This window comes from Arachis hypogaea, chromosome 20, assembly GCF_003086295.3.
Source record: "Arachis hypogaea cultivar Tifrunner chromosome 20, arahy.Tifrunner.gnm2.J5K5, whole genome shotgun sequence".
Taxonomy (NCBI): Eukaryota; Viridiplantae; Streptophyta; class Magnoliopsida; order Fabales; family Fabaceae; genus Arachis; species Arachis hypogaea.
In genome coordinates this window covers 110984803-111005695 of record NC_092055.1, presented here as the reverse complement: position 1 = coordinate 111005695, position 20893 = coordinate 110984803, and positions in this window count along the sequence as shown.

The following is a 20893-nucleotide window of genomic DNA, read 5'->3' as shown; positions in this document are numbered from 1 at the left end:
AACCATTAAGGCTAAGTATAGAACATGGGTGCGAGATTTGAGGAGTAAGCTGAAGAAACGTGAGACTTGAAGACCAAGAAAGACATGGATGTCAAAACCTGGATATCAGGACTCTTCATTGTCAAAGAAAGGTCATGGCTGACAAAAGGAGGAAGTAAGATAGTGGACAACATGCTCCAGGGTAAGTTCATCTACATGGTTTACAAATAGTAGAAACTTAGGAGAGTTCTGAGACTTCAACTAAGGACAATAGATCATCACGTAAGCTCATAAAATTCCCAGCCTCTGCGACGCAACAAAAGAACATGGAGTATGATGAACCACTATTTTATGGTATATTTTGGATTGAATTGAGTGGACTTTGTCAACTATTCTTACACTTATTAATGTAAATTGCATGTTTTTAAGTTTCCTTCTTAATTTTGTGCTATGATTGAAAACATGCTTCCTAGGCCTTAAAATTGCTAATTTTTAGTCCTCTTTTATTACCATTCGATGTCGTAATATGTGTGTTAAGTTATTTCAGGGTTTATAGGGAAGGAATGGCTTAGAGGATGGAAATGGAGCATGCAAAAGTAAAAGGAACACAAATAATTGAAGATTTAAGAAGCTGGTACCGCCGCGTACGCCTGGATGACGCATACGCGTTACCAAGCCATAGTCAAAATGATGTGTGTGCGTGACTGACGCGTACGCGTGACTGATGCGTACGCGTGACGAGCGTCACGTGCTGCAATAAAGTGAAAATGCTGGGGCGAATTCTGGGCTGCTTTTGACCCAGTTTCAATCCCAAAAATGAAGACAAGAGGCTGGGGATGGAGCTGAATCATTCATTGCACACACTTTAGGTTTTAGATGAAGAATTCGAAAAAGAGAGAGACTCTCTCCTCTCTCTAGGTTTTAGGGTTTCTTCTTTCAATTTCTTCTTAGATTTAGATTTAATTCTTGTTTTCATTTACATTTCCTTGCAACCTATTGTTCCTGCACCTTTGTCCTTTAATTCTACTTGTTATTTCCTTCACTTTGTTGCCTTTATGTTATGGACTCTTGCTACCCTTGATCTTTATTAATACAATTTATATTTTCCATGTTATTAATGCTTTCTTCAATTTGTGTTATTGTTCTCTTGCAATTGTTAGTCTTGGGTTTTACTATTTCTTATTAGTTTTCCATGTTTTTATTTTGTGTCTTCCAAGTGTTTGATAAAATATTTGGTCGAATTTTAAAATATATTTTTATGTTCTTAGCTTGGATTGATGATTTGGAGACTCTTGAATTGTCAAAGTCTCTTGTTGATTGGTAATTGAAGATTGCTAGTTAGCTTGAACTTCACTAAATCTAGTTTCTCACTATGAGTTGACTAGGACTTGTGAACTCAAGTTGATTGTATGCACTTGACTTTCCTTCATTGGTTAGAGGTTAACTAAGTGAAGGCAATTTACATTTACCATCACAATTGACGACGATAATGGGGATAGGACTTCTAATTCTCTTTCCTTGCTAAGAGCTTTCTTAGTTATTAGTTTATTTTTTTTGCCATTTTACTTTCTTGTTTCTTATTACAAAAACCCCAAAATATACCTCATAGCCAATAATAAACTACACTTCCCTGCAATTTCTTTGAGAGACGACCCGATGTTTAAATACTTCGGTTAATTTTATTGGGTTTGCTTAAGTGACAAACAAATTAAACGTTGATTGAGGTTTAATTTTCGGTTTAGATCTATACTTGCAACGCGATTTTATTGAGAAATTCTTTACCAACATTTTTTCTCTGTCAAGTTTTTGGCGCCGTTGCCAGGAATTGCAAATGTGTGTCTTATTATTGGTTATTGTGAATATTGTGAATATGTTTGCCTTTTGTTTCTTTGTTAGTTGTTGCTAGTTTTAGGAGTTTATTTTCATTATTTCTTGTTAGTGTTTGTTTTTATTTTCTATTCCTACTATGAATTCTCATCCCTTTGGCTATGAGTTTGGTTTAAATTATGTTGTAGGGAATGGAAGCTTCAATGAAAACATACATCAAAGATGGAACAATGATAAGCAGATATTTTATACCCTTTTTGGCATTGTTTTTACATAGTTTTTAGTATGTTTTAGTTACTTTTTATTATATTTTTATTAGTTTTTATGAAAAAATCATATTTCTGGACTTTACTACGAGTTTGTGTGTTTTTCTATAATTTTAGATATTTTCTGGCTGAAATTGAGGGACATGAGCAAAAATCTGATTCAGAGGCTGAGAAAGGACTGCAGATGTTGTTGGATTCTGACCCTTCTGCACTCGAAGTGGATTTTCTGGAGCTACAAAAGCCCAATTAGCGCACTCTCAATTGCGTTGGAAAGTAGACATCTTGAGCTTTCCAGCAATATATAATAGTTCATACTTTTCTCTAGATTTGATGGCCTAAACTGGCGTCTAAACACCAGTCAGAGACCCTTTTCTGGCGTAAAACGCCAGAACTAGCACCAGAACTGGAGTTAAACGCCCAAACTGGCATCCAAGCTGGTGTTTAACTATAAGAATGGCCTATGCACGTGAAAGCTTCAAAGCTCAGCCGAAACACACACCAAGTGGGCCCCGGAAGTGGATTTCTGCACAATTTGCACTTAATTACTTATTTTCTGTAATCCCTAGTAACTAGTTTAGTATAAATAGCACTTTTTACTATTGTATTCGCATCTTATCATCTCTGGATGTTTAGTCCTTAGACTTTGACACTTTTATGTTACATTTGGGAGGCTAGCCATTCGGCCATGCCTAGACCTCTTTCTTATGTATTTTCAACGGTGGAGTTTCTACACCTCCTAGATTAAGGTGCGGAGCTCTGCTGTTCTTCATGAATTAATGCAAGTACTATTGTTTCTCTTTCAATTCATGCTTACTTCTTCTCCAAGATATACTCTCGTACTTAATTCAGTTAAGTCAGAATGAAGAGGTGACCTGTGACAATCACCCACTATCTTCATTACTCGCTTAGCCAAGATCCACGTGCCTGACAACCACAATCGGTCTACATGATGTTCAACGTAGTCATTGGACAACAGCCGGAGTATAGTCTCTTGGGTCTCTGATCCACGGACCGAGTCCGTGAGATTAGAACCTTTGTGGTATATGCTAGAACCAATTGGCAACATTCTTGAGATCCAGAAAGTCTAAACCTTGTCTGTAGTATTCCGAGTAGGATCTGGGAAGGGATGACTGTGACGAGCTTCAAACTCGTGAATGTTGGGCGCAGTGACAGTGTGCAAAAGGATAGAGAGATCCTATTCCGACGCTAGTGAGAACTGACAGATGATTAGCCGTGCGGTAGCTGTACCTGGTATTTTTCATCCGAGAGAAGAAATCCGACAGTTGATTAGCCGTGCAGAAACCGTACCTGGTATTTTTCATCCGAGAGGATCATACAGCTTGCCATGGAAGGCAGCACGCATGATTGGAAGAAGACAATAGAAAACCAGAGGTTCAGAAGCAACAAAGCATCTCCAAATGCTTATCTGAAATTCCCATCAATGATTTACATAAGTATCTTTATTTTATTTTGTTTTATTTATCTTTTAATTATCAAAACCTCATAACCATTTGAATCCGCCTGACTAAGATTTACAGGATGACCATAGCTTTCTTCAAGCCGACAATCTCCATAGGATCGATCCTTACTCACGTAAGGTATTACTTGGACGACCTAGTGCACTTGCTGGTTAGTTGTGCGGAGTTGTGAAAAGTGTGATCACAATTTCGTGCACCAAACAATCAAAGGTGGAAGGAGCCTCAAGCATTTGATCAACCTCCATGGCAACAACCTCCACCAATGTACTATGAGCAAGAGCCATTCCAAGATGCATACCAATCCGACGACTTTGGTGGACCTCCTTTTGACTACCAACAACCACCACCATATGCCTATGAACCTCCTCCACAACATAGCCCTCAACCATACTCACAAGCCCCACACCACCAAACATTTTCATATGATCCTAATCCATATCCACCATACCAACTACCATATGAACCATCTGAACCATACATAGAACCTCCCCAATTCCAACATAATTACTCTCAAGAACCACCACCTCAATATATACCATATCCATATCCTTATCAAGATGAACCACCTTCCTATTATGAGCCCTTTCTCCCACCTAATGAATCCTCCTATCCACCCCAAGCCCCAATAGATGATTCTCTCACTTCACTACTTCAAGGGCAAGGAGAGATGCAAAGGACGACACTAGAACTCATGGCTACCTTGACTGAGGTAGTAAATAATTTAGCTTCCCTACGCTTCAACACTCAAAGTACCCCCATGGCCGCATGTGAAGAATCTAATGAGGAGCGTAGTATGAAGGAGAGATTAGAAACTCCGGTGGAAAGTGAGGAATATGACTTTGTATTGGGATAATTGAAGGAAGTCGTAATTATTGAAGAGGAAAAAGTGGTTGAAGACTTAGGAGATGTTGAGAGTCCATGGGAACCTTAAGTCATAGAGCCTCCTTCCAAGAAGTTTGAATTTGATGTTGAGGAGGGTGTACAACCTCTAAAGCATATCATGGTTGAAGACTTTGAGGAGGTTGATCAAGAGATGGATTGAATAATTGATGAATTTCTATCTACAATTGAATCCTCCCCATTGGACATGAAATAGAGGCCAAATAAGAAGATACACAACCTCCAAGGCATGTTCCCTATGAAAAATTGGATGGAATAGATCAAGAGGCAAGTTCCCTTGGTGATGACGATCATGAATCAAGCCCTCCTAGTAATGAATTTGCATCCACAAGTGAACTCCTTGAGTTTGAAGAACCTTCTCCCGATGAAATGGAAAGTAGCGTTGAGGTAGATTTCTCTCAACCTCCTATTTATGAATTGAGTGATGGAGAAAAGTTGGATGAATTCGGTGAGGAAGAGCTTGAAGGTAAAGAATCTTTTGAAGAGGTGGAAGTCCTTCGAAAAGGATGGACGGGAGTGGAATATGCTTTGTCAAGATCGTTGGAGACTTCTCTACCTAGGTTGCCATCGACTCCTTCATTTGAGTGGGTAAAACTTATCTCTCTTAGCTTTAATATCGCACTTGAGTATGGTATGCTTGAAACGGATGGCCAACTTAGGAGGCTTTGTGGAATGAAGCGTAAGAGAAGGATGTTTAGTGGTTGGCATTGCAAATCAAGACTCATCAAGGTTGAGATTTCAAGAGCTAGATGCAAGGGTTGGACTAGTGCTCAATTGGTTGGATCTAAGATAAGAGTTTGGTACTTCATTAAGAATTCAGATTTCTTACCACCCGGATGGAATAATGATGATCAACTTGAAGACGGGTGTAGAAACAAGATTTGGGATCCCGGCATACAAGAGGATCAACTTCGGGAGCTCAAAGCTTGTGAAGAACTTCATCAAGGCTTGGTGAATTTATTTGGAAATGTTGGAGCTTATTGGAAGTCCAAGCATTGGTGAAAGTTTTAAGATGAGTTCAAGCACAAGCCACCATGACAAGGAGCTCATCAAATGTCCAACTTAAGAACTTTAACTAATAGTGCTAGGTGGGAGACACCCCACCATGGTAAATTCTTCCTATTTTCCCTTTTGATTATATTGGTAATAAGTTGAACTTTTATTTTTAGTTAGGTTTATTTAGTTTAAGTTGTGATTTAGCTTGTTTAATAAAATTTGGCATTGCTTTGGTAGCTTGTTAGTTTCTTAAAAAAAATAGGGGGCCTCCCACGCGTATGCCTCGCTGATGCGTACGCGTCACCCACAAATTTTCCTTATCCACACGTGAGCGTGACCGACGCGCATGCATCGCATGCTAATGCTGTAATCCCTGGTACAAAAACTAGAGACTTGCGCGGGAACGATCCGGATGGGGTGCTAGGCGCACAACCCAACCCACGCGTGCACCTCGTTGACGCGTACGCATCACTTCATTTTTCAGCCACCCACGTCTGGGTGTGACCGACGCACACACGTCGTCTCTTCATGCTGCCTCTAGTATAAAAACCAGAGAGTTGTGATGGCACTGTGCAGGTTTTGTGCGTCCAACACGAATGGTTATCATGCATCCGAGTGACCGACGCATACGCGTCACCTTCTGCTTTTTACTTCCCACGCGTACGCGTCACTCCCTTCTACTGCACACCACGCGTACGCATGGTCGAGCATCCGCGTCGCATCCTTGTCTCTTCTTTCTTTATTTCTTTCCTACTACTTCTTCTTTCTTTCTTCCTTTCTTCTCCGTCTCTTCTTCCATTTCTTTCTTCTTTCTTCTCTCCTTCTTCTTTCTTTCTACCTTTCTTCTTCTTCATTCCTTTCACTTCTCATCTTTATTCTCTTTCATTCTCTTTTATTTATTGCATTTGCAAACCTTCATTTATTGCATTTTAAATTTGCAGCTTGTTCTTATTTTCTTTTCTAAGTTTGCTATCTTTCCATTGGTGTTGAATTCTCTTACTTAACTGTTGAATATTTCTTGCTTTGTTTTGGTGTTTTGTGACTTGTTTTGTATTATTGGGTGATGATATTTATAGGTCAATGCTTATCTTTTGTGACACTTGCATTCTTTGTGCATTGACATGAACTCATATTGTCTTTCATGACCCGCTCTTTCCTATTTGAACTTGATGCTTCCGAGTGTTCTCTTCATGCCATTTATTTATGAATTTACTCTTGCATCAAGTGGTTGTTAATATGCCATTCGCTTATATTGCTTTCTCACTTACATGTTGTAGCTACCATGTAGTTGGGAACCCCACTTTTATTTGGCATTAGCCCCCCACCTATATTTTATTTGCTATGATATCTTTATTTTTGGGCTTAATCTTCCGTCTTTTCTCCCCTTTCAGGCCGGCCACCAAGAAGGAAAAGAAAAAGCTTCTAAATGGGGTGAACAACAAGTCTCACCGCACAATCTTTTGAAGGAGATCATCAGTTGTAGCCACCCTTGCTCATCTTTGCATGCACTGAGGATGGTGCAATCTTTAAGTGTGGGGAGATCGAGATCAACTTCCATGGGTAACTACTTCCTTTTCCAACACCAATTTTTAATCTTCTTTGTTAAAATAGTTGTTGCATTGCATAATAGATTGCATGTGTAGTTAGTTGCTTACATTTATGTACTACTTGGTTGAAGTGATGAATTCCTTTTCAAGAAACTATTTTTGGGCATTTCACTAATTTGAATTAAAATTTTTGTTGAACTTGCTTGAAGAAATTTATTTTTGGACCATGGTTTTAGAGCTCGAACACACGAGCCTAGTGAGCTTTTTGAACCTATTTGATTGGTTGCATCTTATCAACCAATGTTTTGTTTTGGTGTGTATTGGTCTCTCTAAAATTGTGATATTTGTCTTGTTTGATTCTATATTTCCATTGTTTGATGTATGCATACACTTATGTGATTGAGGCCTTTGTTTCACTATCGCTCACATACCCATATGGCCTTACCCTTTTATCACCCTTTGCAACCCAATGTTGAGCCTATGTTACCCCATTTGTTCTTTATTTTAGAACATCACTAACTCTAAGCGGAAAACAATAAATGTCTCTAATTTGAATCATTGGTTAGTTTAGACTAGTGAGAGTGTACACGAATTAAGTGTGGGGAATTTGGGTTTGGGGAATACTTGGTTTGGAAATTGGGTATTTTATATTCTTATATGAAAACGTGAAATAGTTTGGGCACTTGTTCATGCATCCAACACTTTAATCATATGCATTAACTCCTTGTGTGTATATATATATATATATATATATATTCCCAACCATATATGCATATAAAAAAAAGAGAAAAAGAAATGAAAAAGAGAAAGCAATAAAAAGGGGACAAAATGTCCCAAAGTAAGTGGTGATACCAATGCATATGAGTTGTATTCAAATTTGGGATGCATGAATATGTGAAAAAGATAGTCAATAGGTAGTTAGGTTTTGCATTCTGATTGTATGGATTGTCTTAGGTTAGATGGGAAGTTAGGCTAATCAAGGATTCAGATTTTAGTCCACTTAACTAAATACATTCCTACCTTGGCCTTAACCAAATTACAACCCATGAATAGACCTCTTGATATGTGTATTCATGCATTACATTTTTGTTGATTGGTAGAAGAAGAGCAAGCCTTAGAAAGCAAGATTAGTACAGAATTGAGAAAATCGAACCTTAAACACTTGAGCGATTAGAGCGTATACACTTTCGGTGAGGGTTCGATGCTCGATTCTTTGTTCCCGGCTTTCACAAGCTTTCTTCTTGCAAGTTTATTTGTACTTCATTTTTGAGATTTAAATTAGTGAAATCCAGTTCATATTTGTTCTTGGAAGATTTACTTACTTTTAACCAAGTAGGTAGAAATATTTTGTATTTAGTTGCATTCATATAGATAGGTTGCAATTAATGAATCCTACCATCCCTCTTCACCCCTTTATAGCTTCTTTTGAGCTTAGCATGAGGACATGCTAATGTTTAAGTATGGAGAGATTTGATGAACCACTATTTTATGGTATATTTTGGATTGAATTGAGTGGAATTTGTCAACTACTCTGCCACTTATTCATGTAAATTGCATATTTTTTCCTTCCTAATTTTGTGCTATGATTGAAAACATGCTTTCTAGGCCTTAAAATTGCTAATTTTTAATCCTCTTTTATTACCATTCAATTCCGTGATATGTGTGTTAAGTGATTTCAGGGTTTATAGGACAGGAATGGCTTAGAGGATAGAAAGGGAGCATGCAAAAGTGAAAGGAACACAAAGAATTGAAGATTTGAGAAGTTGGTACCGATGCGTACACATGGATGACGCGTACGCGTTACCAAGCCATAGTCCAAATGACGCGTACGCGTGGCCAGGAGCGTCTGTCCATTGACGCGTACGCGTGACTGATGCGTACACGTGACCTTGTGCAGAGCCCACCGACACGTACACGTGACTGATGTGTATGCGTGACGAGCGTCACGTGCTGCAATAAAGTGAAAATGCTGGGGGCGATTTCTAGGCTGCTTTTGACCCAGTTTCAGGCCCAAAAATGAAGACAAGAGGCTAGGGATGGAGCTAAATCATTCATTGCACACACTTTAGGTTTTAGATGTAGAATTCTAGAGAGAGAGAGGCTCTCTCCTCCCTCTAGGTTTTAGGGTTTCTTCTTTCAATTTATTCTTAGATTTAGATTTAATTCTTGTTTTCATTTACATTTCCTTGCAACCTATTGTTCCTACACCTTTGTCCTTTAATTCTACTTGTTATTTCCTTCACTTTGTTGCCTTTATGTTATGCACTCTTGCTACTCTTGATCTTTATTAATGCAATTTATATTTTCATGTTATTAATGCTTTCTTTAATTTGTGTTATTGTTCTCTTACAATTGTTAGTCTTGGGTTTTACTATTTCTTGTTAGTTTTCCATGTTTTTATTTTGTGCCTTCCAAGTGTTTGATAAAATGTTTGGTCAGATTTTAAAATAGATTTTTGTGTTCTTGGCTTAGGTTGATAATTTGGAGACTCTTGAATTGTCAAAGACTCTTGTTGATTGGTAACTGAAGATTGCCGATTATCTTGAACTTCACTAAATCTAGTCTCTCACTATGAGTTGACTAGGACTTGTGAACTCAAGTTGATTGTATGCACTTGACTTTCCTTCATTGGTTAGAGGTTAACTAAGTAAATGCAATTTACATTTACCATCACAATTGACGACGATAATGAGGATAGGACTTCTAATTCTCTTTCCTTGCTAAGAGCTTTCTTAGTTATTAGTTTATTTTTTTGCCATTTTACTTTCTTGTTTCTTATTACAAAAACCCCAAAATATACCTCATAGCCAATAATAAACTACACTTCCTTGCAATTCCTTTGAGAGACGACCCGAGGTTTAAATACTTCGGTTAATTTTATTGGATTTGCTTAAGTGACAAACAAATTAAACGTTGATTGAGGTTTAATTGTCGGTTTAGATCTATACTTGCAACGTGATTTTATTGAGAAATTCTTTACCGACATTTTTCCTCCGTCAAGTTTTTGGTGCCGTTGCTGGGAAATTGCAAATGTGTGGCTTATTATTGGTTATTGTGAATATTGTGAATATGTTTGCCTTTTGTTTCTTTGTTAGTTGTTGCTAGTTTTAGGAGTTTATTTTCATTATTTCTTGTTAGTGTTTGTTTTTATTTTCGACACTTTAGCTACTAAAGGTTTCAACTCATATTAAAAGAGTAGAGGGTGTATCCATCAGAAAAAATTAAGACAAGCACGATTGAAGCAAGGGGTCAAAGGTCGAGAGTCTGCAGTCGCTCTTGTCAAACAACACATGCGCACGGTGGTGATAGTCGACCAGAAACCTCAAAGGGTGTCAAGTCAAACTAGAGTTCCTCCATCTAATGTATCAAACAACAAATGGGTTCAGAATAATGCCCCAAATTACTCTAGGAATTATAGTTTTAATGTTCCTATGAGCAGTTTTGGAAATTAGGCTGGAATCCGAAAAAGAGGAAAATCTAGACAAGGAGCAGGAAGAAGGGGAATGGTTAAGGAAGGTATCGACGCAATTTTTTAGAAAGAGCTCCCTTCATTCCATGAGCTGTGTCCCAGACACAAAATGTTATGCCAATACACTGGGACCATATCCAGAATTAACCAAAGAAAGTAAGTCACCTCAGAAACAGCAACAGAAAGGGGACAAGATATCCTCAAGTAAATACAAGGAGAATGAGGAGTCGAAAGAGATATCAGTTATTAAGTTGACTAGTTTCGAGGATGATCTAGATGTGATATTTAGTGAACTGGTTTTGGGTATATTGCCGACGTTTCTGTTCTCTCTTTTGATTTTCAGGGCAATCCTGAAGGGCCTTGGAATTGTCTAGAACGAGACTGTATTGATAAAATCCTAGGTGACGAATGCCGATTTGTCGAAAATGGCAAGATTAAAGAAGGGTTATTCGAAAGGGTTGATGAGATTACCAAAGGCCATCTTCGACCATTGCATATTAAGGCAAAAGTCAAAAGATTGATGATTAATCGCATTTTGGTCGATGAAGGAGAAGCAATTAATTTGATACCTGAAAGTATGCTCCTATTATTCCAGAAAATAGTCGAGGATCTAATTAAAACAAACTTGGTTGTCATTAGATTCAATGGTAACTCGACAATTGTCCAGGGAATGATCCCACTCAGGGTTAAAGTCGGAAGCGTCAAACGACCAACAGTGTTTATAATGATACCCACTAAGGCAACCTTTAATATGCTTTTAGGAAGAGATTGGATCTATGGTGTAGGAACAATTCCCTCGACTCTGCATCATAAATTTGTGCTGTGGGACGAGGATGAAAAGATCGAGGAAATTGAACCTGATGATAGCCCCTGCTATGTCGAACAAATGAATGTCAGCTTCAAAGAATATCATACCAGTGTTTGACCACTGGATATTGATATGAGCACCTTTGACCCTACTCTTATCAAAGGTTGTTATGTAGGGTCCATGGTATGAAATTGGTCCCTAAGGCCAAGGAAGACTTGACCATTATATCTACTTAAATGGATATATCGAGCCACTGGGCTCGACTCTCAGCCTATATGGATGAGAAGGAGTGCACAGGAGAACGTGCACTGGATTGTATATATGACTTCGACCCCTTAGGGTTTGAAAGGTCCAATTTAATTTCTAAAGATTTGCATAATAAAAAAGTTGAAGTACAAGATCCTCTCAATGAAATCGAGATTGATGGAAAAGGGCGAGTGACGATGTTAGTCAATGCCTAGACCCTGAATTCAAGAAAGACTTGATAGAGGTCTTAGAGAAATATCAAGATTGTTTTGCTTGGAAATATGAAGAGATGCTTGGTTTGCATAGATCTTTAGTCAAACATAAACTCCTTCTTGTTTAGAATGCTCGAACTATCAAGCAAGCTCCTAGATGTTTTGGTGTTTTGATACCTGGAGCCATTGGCACTTATGAGTGATTAGTTATGGCATTTTAGTTGAAAAATACTGAAGCTACTTACCAGAGAGCTATGAATTCGATCTTCGATGATTTTATTGGTAAGTTTATGAAAATTTACATTGATGATGTGGTAGTTAATTCAGAGTCAAAACAGGCTCATTTGTGTAATTTAGAGTTGGCATTTCAACGAATGAGATATTAGTGACTCAAAATAAACCCATTAAAATGTGCTTTTGGTGTTTCTGCAGAAAATATTTTGGGATTCATTGTACAAAAAAAGTAGTTATGAACACCAATAAATGGCAAGCTATTTTTTACTCATCTCCTCTTAGAAATAAGAAAGAACTACAACCTTTCATAGAAAAAGTAAATTTTCTCCGATGTTTCATTTCAAATTTATTTGGGAAAACAAAAGTATTTATCCCTTTATTGAAAATGAAGCAGGGAGAAGAATTCAAATGGGAAGAGGAGCATCAAAAGGCTTTCAACCAAATAAAGAAATATTTAACTTCACCAGCAATCTTAATACCAGTCAAACAAGGTTGGCCACTGAAATTATACATTGCTGCATCAGATACAACTTTAAGAGCATGCTAGCCCAAGAAGATGAGGATGAAAACAAGAAAGTAGTTTACTATCTGAGTCGAATGTTGACTGAGTTGCATGACACCCATCCCTAAAAAAAAGTTCATGTCATGCGTACGCATGCCTTCTGCGTACGCATGACCCTCTGTCTCACATACTTTTCTTTTCTTCTCTCCATTTCTTCTCTTCTCTTCTCTTCTCTTCTCTTCTCTTCTTTTCTTTTTCCATCTTCTCTTCTCTTCTTTCCCTCTTTCAACCACCATCCACCATCATCTCCTGTAGTTAGTTAGTTAGTTAGTTAATTAGTTTAATTTTCTGTTTTAATGGATTAGGTTGTTAGTATAGATTAGATTTTAGTGAAAAGTATTGGATTATTAATCTCTATTTCTTGCTGCTAAATTATTCATTATTGGATTGTGATTGAGATTATAATTTTTTTGCTTGGTATTGAATTTTGAATGTTGAATATTTGTGCATACCAAGTACTTATGATATTGCCTTCAAGAATGATTTTGGATTTCTAAATTGCATGTTGTAGCTAGCCACCATATAATTTGAATTCACTATCTATTATTAGCCAATTACTTCTATCGATGTATTTCTTGTTAGGTGATGCTTGTTTATGATTGATTTTTATTTACATCACCTAGTTGATGCATTGAGATTGTGAAATTGTGAAATTGGATCGTAAGCTTACCTAGTGACATCTTTTTTAGCTTTCTAAGCTCTGTGGACCATGCTTGCTATGTGATTGATCTCATCATATATCTCTCTTTTCCTAAGTTGCATAGCAACCATATTTCCCACTTTATGTCAATTAGGTATTGCGAACAAAAATTCAATGTGCGTCATTGATTGATGTGTGAGTTCCATATTTTATTTGATCCATTAAATTCTCTTATAGATCAACCAATGTCCATTCATTATCCATTTAACAATTGCTAGATTTTTGCTTGAGTGCTTTCATGCTTCTTTATTACTTGTTTGTTTATCTTAACCTACAAGTTTCCTTTAAAGTATCTCAAGCATACTAGAATGAGTGAAGTACATGTTTCTTTTGTGTAATTGTGACATAGCTTTCAATGCTAGTGTGTGTGTTCTAAACTGCACACAATTTAGAATTCACGCACTATTTTTCTTAATGTCATAAACTGATTAACTCACTTCATTTTAGTGATTATTACCTTATTTCAACATCATATACTTCCTTGTTTTCAAATTCACTCATCTTACTATAGTCCATTTTATATTCTTCAGGATGAGTCACTATAAGCAAAAAGGGAAGCAAAAGAAAAGAACATGCAGCAGCCGGTTGATCCACCAGCTGAAGGTGCCAATCCGTGTAGTCATTGTACCCCTTGCTCATCTTTGAATGCATGGAGGATTGTGCAAACCTTTAACTGTGGGGAGGTCGTCCAAGCAATCAGCCAATCTTAGGTAAAAAATTCTAATCTCAAATACTTTCACATTTTATTTTTTCTACTACGTCTTTTAGAATTTTTAGTTGCATTTTCTTAGTTTGCATATATATAATAAGCTTAGTCAAAATAATGAAAATTCCAAGACCATTTCTTTATAGGGCATTCTAGAATTGATTTGAGTTAAAAATATTTTTATTAAACTTGCTTGAATTATGATTGTGGAACATAGTTTTTGAGCTAGAACACACAACCTTATGAGTTTTGAGCCTAATTGTGTGGTTGCGTCTAGGGGTGTTCATGGATCGGCTTCAATCTGCATATCCGCAGTGTTTATCCGAATTCAACCCAAAAATTGCGGATATGGATCTGATCCGCAAGGCTATCAGATCGGATCAGATCAAATCCACACATTAATCAGATCAAATTGCGGATTTGTGTAGGTATTCGCATATCCACAAAAATAAAGAAATAAATAAGTAAATATTCTTTTTATGTTTTATTTCGAGTAATAATTATCATATATGTTGTATTATTTTAATTTATTATTTAAGAAAAGTATGTTTAATATTATTTTAAGAGTAAACATATTTAAAAGAATAGAAAAAATAAATTTTATTGATATTTTTTAATAAAAATAAGTTTTAAAAAATAGTTTTGTATTTTGCGGATATATCCGATATCCGATCCAATCCGATCTGTAAATGTGTGGATCGGATAGGATCGGATCCAAGCTTAAAATATGCGGATATTGGATCCGATCCGATCCGATGATTTTAATGCGGATCGGATAAAAATTTTGGCCATATCCAATCCAATCCGATCCGTGTTCACTTGCATCATATAACCATTATTTTCCTTCTTGTGTCTTATTCTCTCTCTATGATTGCAACCTTTGGTTTGTTTGATTCTTTATGTCCATTATTTGATGTATATTTGCATTTATATGATTGAAGCCTTCATTTCAATTAGCTCACTTACCCAAATGGCCTTATCCTTTTATCCACCATTGTTAGCTAATTTTGAGCCTATTTTAATTCCCTTTTGTTCTCAATTTTAGCACATCACTACCATTGATAATTTTATGCATGCATTGAATAATTGTTGATTATTATATGAAGAATGATAAACCACTATTTTATGGTTTATCTTGTGCTCAATTGAGTGGTTTTTATCAATTCTTTGCTCACTTATTCATATAATTTGCATGGTTTTACAATTCCTTCCTAATTCTGTGATATAGTTGAAAACATGTTTCCTGGGCCTTTAAACTGTTAATTTTAATTATCCTTTATTATCATTCGATGCTGTGATCTGTGTGTTAAGTGTTTTCAGGCTTTATAGGGCAGGAATGGCTTAGAGGATGGAAAGAAAACATGCAAAAGTGGAAGGAACGCGAAAAATGAAGTTTTGAGAAGCTGGTAGCGACGCGCCCGCATGGACGATGCGTACGCAAAAATTTAGCCCCCTTCAATCTGAACAGCAAGTTGCGCCAAAATGACGCTAGAATCATGCGTTTAGCACATTTTTGGTCGACGCGTACGTGTGCCTCAAGCGTACGCGTCATCTTTATTTCTCCCGTTTCACGCGTTCGCGTCTACAACGCTTACGCGTCGATGCACTTTTCTCGCATCCACGCCTAAGCGTGATCTACGCGTACGCGTGGATTTAAATTTTAATAACCCCTTGACGCGAGAACCCTTGCCCCCGTCGCGTGCCTTTTCTCCTCTCTTCTCCAACGTCCCTTCTCTCTCCCCTCCTTTCTTCTTCTCTTCTTCTCCTTAACCCCCCATTCACCACCCCCCTGCCTTCACGCAACGCCGCGGCGAACCCGACCGCTGCCAATACCGCCGCCGTCTTTGAGTGGTAACCCCCTTCCCACTTCCTTTCCCAATCCTATTACTGCACCCCACCAGGTTTCCTTGTTTCCACCCCTGCATTTCATTTTCATCACTCTGTTCAATTAAGTTAGTTTGCTTCTTTAAATTCTGTTAAAAATTAGAATAGTTAGAAATGAATGGTTCTTAGTAAATTTTAGGTGGTTAGGTAGCTAGGATGTGGTTAGTGGATTTAGGTCTGATAACTGCTCCATTCTTGCTGACTGAAATGGTTAATTCATCTCTGTTTGTGCTCATGCTCTGCCTTGTGCTGAATTGTTACTGATGCTATGTGCATATTTCATTGTTTGCTTTTGTGCTAAACTGGTCTCTTGTTGTTGCTGAGTATTATCTGAATTTGCTGAGCTCCTATCGAGTCAATTTGGTTCCTTGATATTGGATTCTTGATGTATGATTTTAATGGAATTCAAATCTGAGTTGTTATTGCTGTTGAAATCTTGTTGCGATTTGCTCTTCATTGTTGATTCAGTGAGCTTAATTCCTTGCATTTATATCCCTTATTATTGCTTGCTTGCTGAATTTGATGAGGCAAGGCTGATTGCATATAACTGCCTATTGCTCTTTTGGATTGGCTCAATTGCTAGATTCTTATGAATTTACATATGGTTTTCGTGTTTTTAATAGTTAATGAATTCATAGGAAGTCCAAACTGATTAACTGAATTTTGGACTAGCCTGCTGCTTTCTTCTGCTTTATGATGTCTGAGTCACATGATTTACCTTGTTCTTCCTGCTATTGCCATATATTGAAATTCATGTGCTGATTGAAATTGATGGCTTCTTGGATGCTGCATGTTGCTACTTTTCTGAAATTTCCTCTGATTCATTAAGTGCTCCATTTCAACTTCCATTCCAATTCCACACTTGTGTCTTTAAAATCACCCGTGCTTGATTATTGATTACCTCAGTGTTCTTCTGCTGTTTTGGTTGATAATCTTCCTTGAGTTTATATTGATTGAAATTTCTGCTCAATGGCATTTTACTTGCTAGTTTTGCACAACTTGTTCTGAGATTCGTATAAGCTGCTGATTCTGTTTGAAATTGCTACTGCTTGCATTGTTGATTCTGCTATTTGATTTCCCGGGAACATTCCTTTTACTGCCGGAATGCTACCCAATTTTTTTGAAAACTATTTTACTAAACTTCCACTCTTGAATTGACTTTGGTACTTTTGCATTGTGCTTTATTTGGTTTAACCCAAAGCCAATTCATGAGGTGATGGGTTAGCATTCCCATTCATTTTTTGGTTCCCTTTCTATTACAATCCATTATTGATGATTTTGATCCTTTTCATGCTTCTCTCATTTACATGTTTTATCATCAATAACATGCATTTAATGCTTGACTGTGAGCTTGCTTGTTCTAAAACCTTTTGAACTTCTTTTGATTAAGAACAACATTTCCATACTGCTAACTTCTTCACACTTTTCTAACTCTTAATTTAATTGACTTTCTAACTGTTCTTTTAAGTTTAAACTAACTCTTTTAACCCCTTTTTAAGGCATGATAACTGTTGTTACTTCACAAACAAGCTTTTCACTATTATTGCAGGAATTCTTGGTTTTCGTTTTGATTGTTGTTTGCATTCTGTTTTCTTGCTTTCCAAGAGTTCATTTCTTTGAGTCAACTCACAAGTGTGTCTCAATCTCCTTTTGTTTTTGGCTTCCTGTCTGCTTGCTTCTTACCTGCTTTTCTTTCCTCTGCTTTAATTGTTAATCTGTATCCTGGGATTTTTGTTTTTCAGGATGTCTGATCTGAAAGGGAAAGGCAAGGCTAAGGCCAGCACGGGTAAGAGGAAAAGAGGGCAGTCATCTGTCGCTCTGTCAGATATTCTAGGGGATGAATCCTGGCGTGAGAAGAACTTCACTCCACAGGAAAAAGAGGATCAACTAATGCCTGCTTCTGACCCAGTTAAGTTTGTAAACCTCTACTGTGAACTAATATTTTCGGTCTTTGCGGAAAAGAGGCACCTCTATTTGGAAAAGACTCTCAGAATACCAACTGAATTACAGAAGTACACTGCAGAGAAAATTAAACAGAGAGGTTAGTTCTTTCTAGAGAGGAATCTGATAGAGGTGAACGCATCTTAGGTCAGTGAATTCTACTGCAACTATTACAAAACGACCCTGGATGCAGTACAGCTAAGAAGAAAATAGGTCTTGGTTACTGAGGAGGCCATAGAAGATATCCTCCATTTCCAGCCTAAATCAGACAAGCCAGATAGTTATCAGAAGGCTGAGGAGTCCATTAGGTTTATGAGCTTTGACTGGGATGCTGTGAGGCGCACCATAGCCATTGATCCTGCTATTCCCTGGGCTATGGGTAAGTCGACGGTAACTCCAAAGGGCATCAAGATTATCTATCTTAATGATGAGGCTTGGCTATGGCAACAAATACTGAGTAACTATGTTATGCCGAGCACTCACGAGTTAGAGGTGCCGGCTGCTATGATCATTCTCATCTGGTGCGTTATGGAAGGCAAGGACCTGTACCTTCCACGGTTCATCAGGAAGTACATGGCTAGGGTTCATGTCAGAGGCACTATGCCATTTCCCTATCTGATTACCTAGATGGCCCGCCGAGCTGAGGTACCTTGGGAACTTGAGGAAGAAAAGCCACCGGTTGTCGAATACAAAAAGATTATTCCACATGGCAAGCGGTTCGAAGCTCTAGACCACAGGCCACCTTCTCTTACTGCCTCTACTGACGCGGCCACATCCTCCACAGCACCTTCAGCGCCTGCCGCACCACCCACATCTATAGCACCATCCCCCACCTCCCAGCCAGTCTACCACCTAGTGCACCGCCTCTTTGAGCGCATCGATCAGATGGAGCGCTGCACTCAGCGGTGTATTGAGCAGTCTGAGCGTCGCAACAAGCGACGCTTTGAGCATCTGAAGCTGATGATGAAGACTGGGCATACTGATATCCCCTCCGAGCCTGACACACCATCGGAGCACTGACGAACGGATTCTTGCCAGTAAAGAATTTAATAAAAATAATCACGTTGTAAGTATAGTTTCTAAACTAACAGAAAATCCTTTCATACAAAAACTTTGGTTGTCACTTAAGCAAACCCAATAAAATTTATAACCGAAGTATTTAAACCTTGGGTCGTCTTCTCAAGGAATTGCAGGGAGGTGTGTTTATTATTGGTTATGAAATTGTATATTTTTTGTTTTGGGTTTTTGAAATAGAGAACAAGTAATTTAAATGGCAAGGAAAATAAATTAATAATTAAGAGAATCTCTTGGAAAGGTATGAAAACTGGAAATCCTATCCTAATTATCCTTATCAGGTGTGATGAGAATTGGCTTTTGCTCCCACTTAGTTAACCCTTACTAAATAAAGGAAAGTCAAGTGGACTAGTTAATTTGATCCTCAAGTCCTAGTCAACTCCTGTGGAAAGACTAGCTTTAGAACGATCCAAATCAATCAGCAATTCCCAAATCTCAATCAACTGCTGAGTTTGACAACTCAAGTGTTACCAATTACTTAACCAAAGCCAAAAGGAGAAAATAAATCTAAATTAAAATGAAAGAATCATAAATAGAGTAAAACAATCATTAATCTGAAATACCTCAAATTGCATTAAATAGAATATTCAAATCTTAACATGAAGAGTTCGTAAGCCAATTTGGAAAGATAAATAACAATTAAAGTAATAGAATAAATAAAAGTAGAAACTAAATTAAAGGAACATTGAACCTGGTATGAAGAGAAGTAGCCTAATCATAATAGAAATCCTCAATCATAAATCCTAAGAGAGAGGAGAGAACATCTCTCTCTCTAAAACTACATCTAAAACCTAAAATTATGTATTATGAATGTTATATCTATCCGTTGTTCTAATTCCCCCATTCTCTAGCTTATATTCTGTGTTTCTGGCTTGGATTTGGACCGAAAAAAGGTCCAAAAATTACTGGGGGCGACTTATGCAATTTTCTGCATGTGACGTTCGTCACGCGTGCGCGTGGGTCACGCTTTCGCGTGGTTTGGAGTTTTTCCTTGTCACGCGTACGCGTCAGTCACACGTTCACGTCATTTGTGTTCTGCTCTAGACACGTGTCTACGTCGTCCACGCTTATGCATCGCTGCCATTTCGTGTTAGACACGCGTCCGCGTCGTTCACGCGTGCGCGTCGCTGCCTTTTCTTCAAAACTCTATTTTTGTGCTTTCCTTCCATTTTTGTATGTTTCCTTTCTGTCCTCTAAGCCATTCCTACCATATAAAGTCTGAAATCACTTAACACACAGATCACGGCATCGAATGGTAATAAAGGATAATTAAATTTAATATTTTCAAGGCATAGGAAACATGTTTTCACATATATCATAAAATAAAACCATGCAATTTACATGAATAAGTTGGTGAAGAATTGATAAAAACACTTAATTGAGCACAAGATGAATCATAAAATATGGGTTTATCAAGCACTCTGAGGAGGCGGAGGAGGATGAGCAGGATGAGGAGGCACAGGTGGCAGACCAACAGCAGGCACAGTACAAGGAGCCTCAGCTTGAGCAACCTGCAGAGCCTCAGGCCCTACACAGCCAGAGCCCACAGAGCCAGCAGCAGCACACCATTCAGGAGGCGATGATCCCTCACGCCCGGCTTGACTGAGCATCGAGGACGATGCTGTGATATAAGTGTGGGGAGGTCGCCATCTCTGGCGAATTCTATTCTTGATGAACTATTTTAGACCTTTTATCCTATTTTTTCTTTATTTTGTATTTTTGCTTTATCTTATTTTATTTTATCTTATTTTCCTTTCAGTACTTGCACATTTTCTTTTATTGTACTTCTGTTTATTTTTACTTTGTTACATTTTGCACTTTGGGCTGTATATATCTTAGATATTTAGCTTGAATTGCACTTTTAGTCTATTAGTTGTGATATGAAAAATGTGGATTATTGAGCTTAGTTTACCCTTTTAGCATATGAGAAATTTATTTGATTGAAAATAGGGAGTAAACTAAAAACTTTTAGTTTTCATAATCACAACATTTCATTTAGTATATATATAATAAATGTTAGTCAATTTGATGAAATTTTCAAGGAATATATTTATGTTTAGAAAA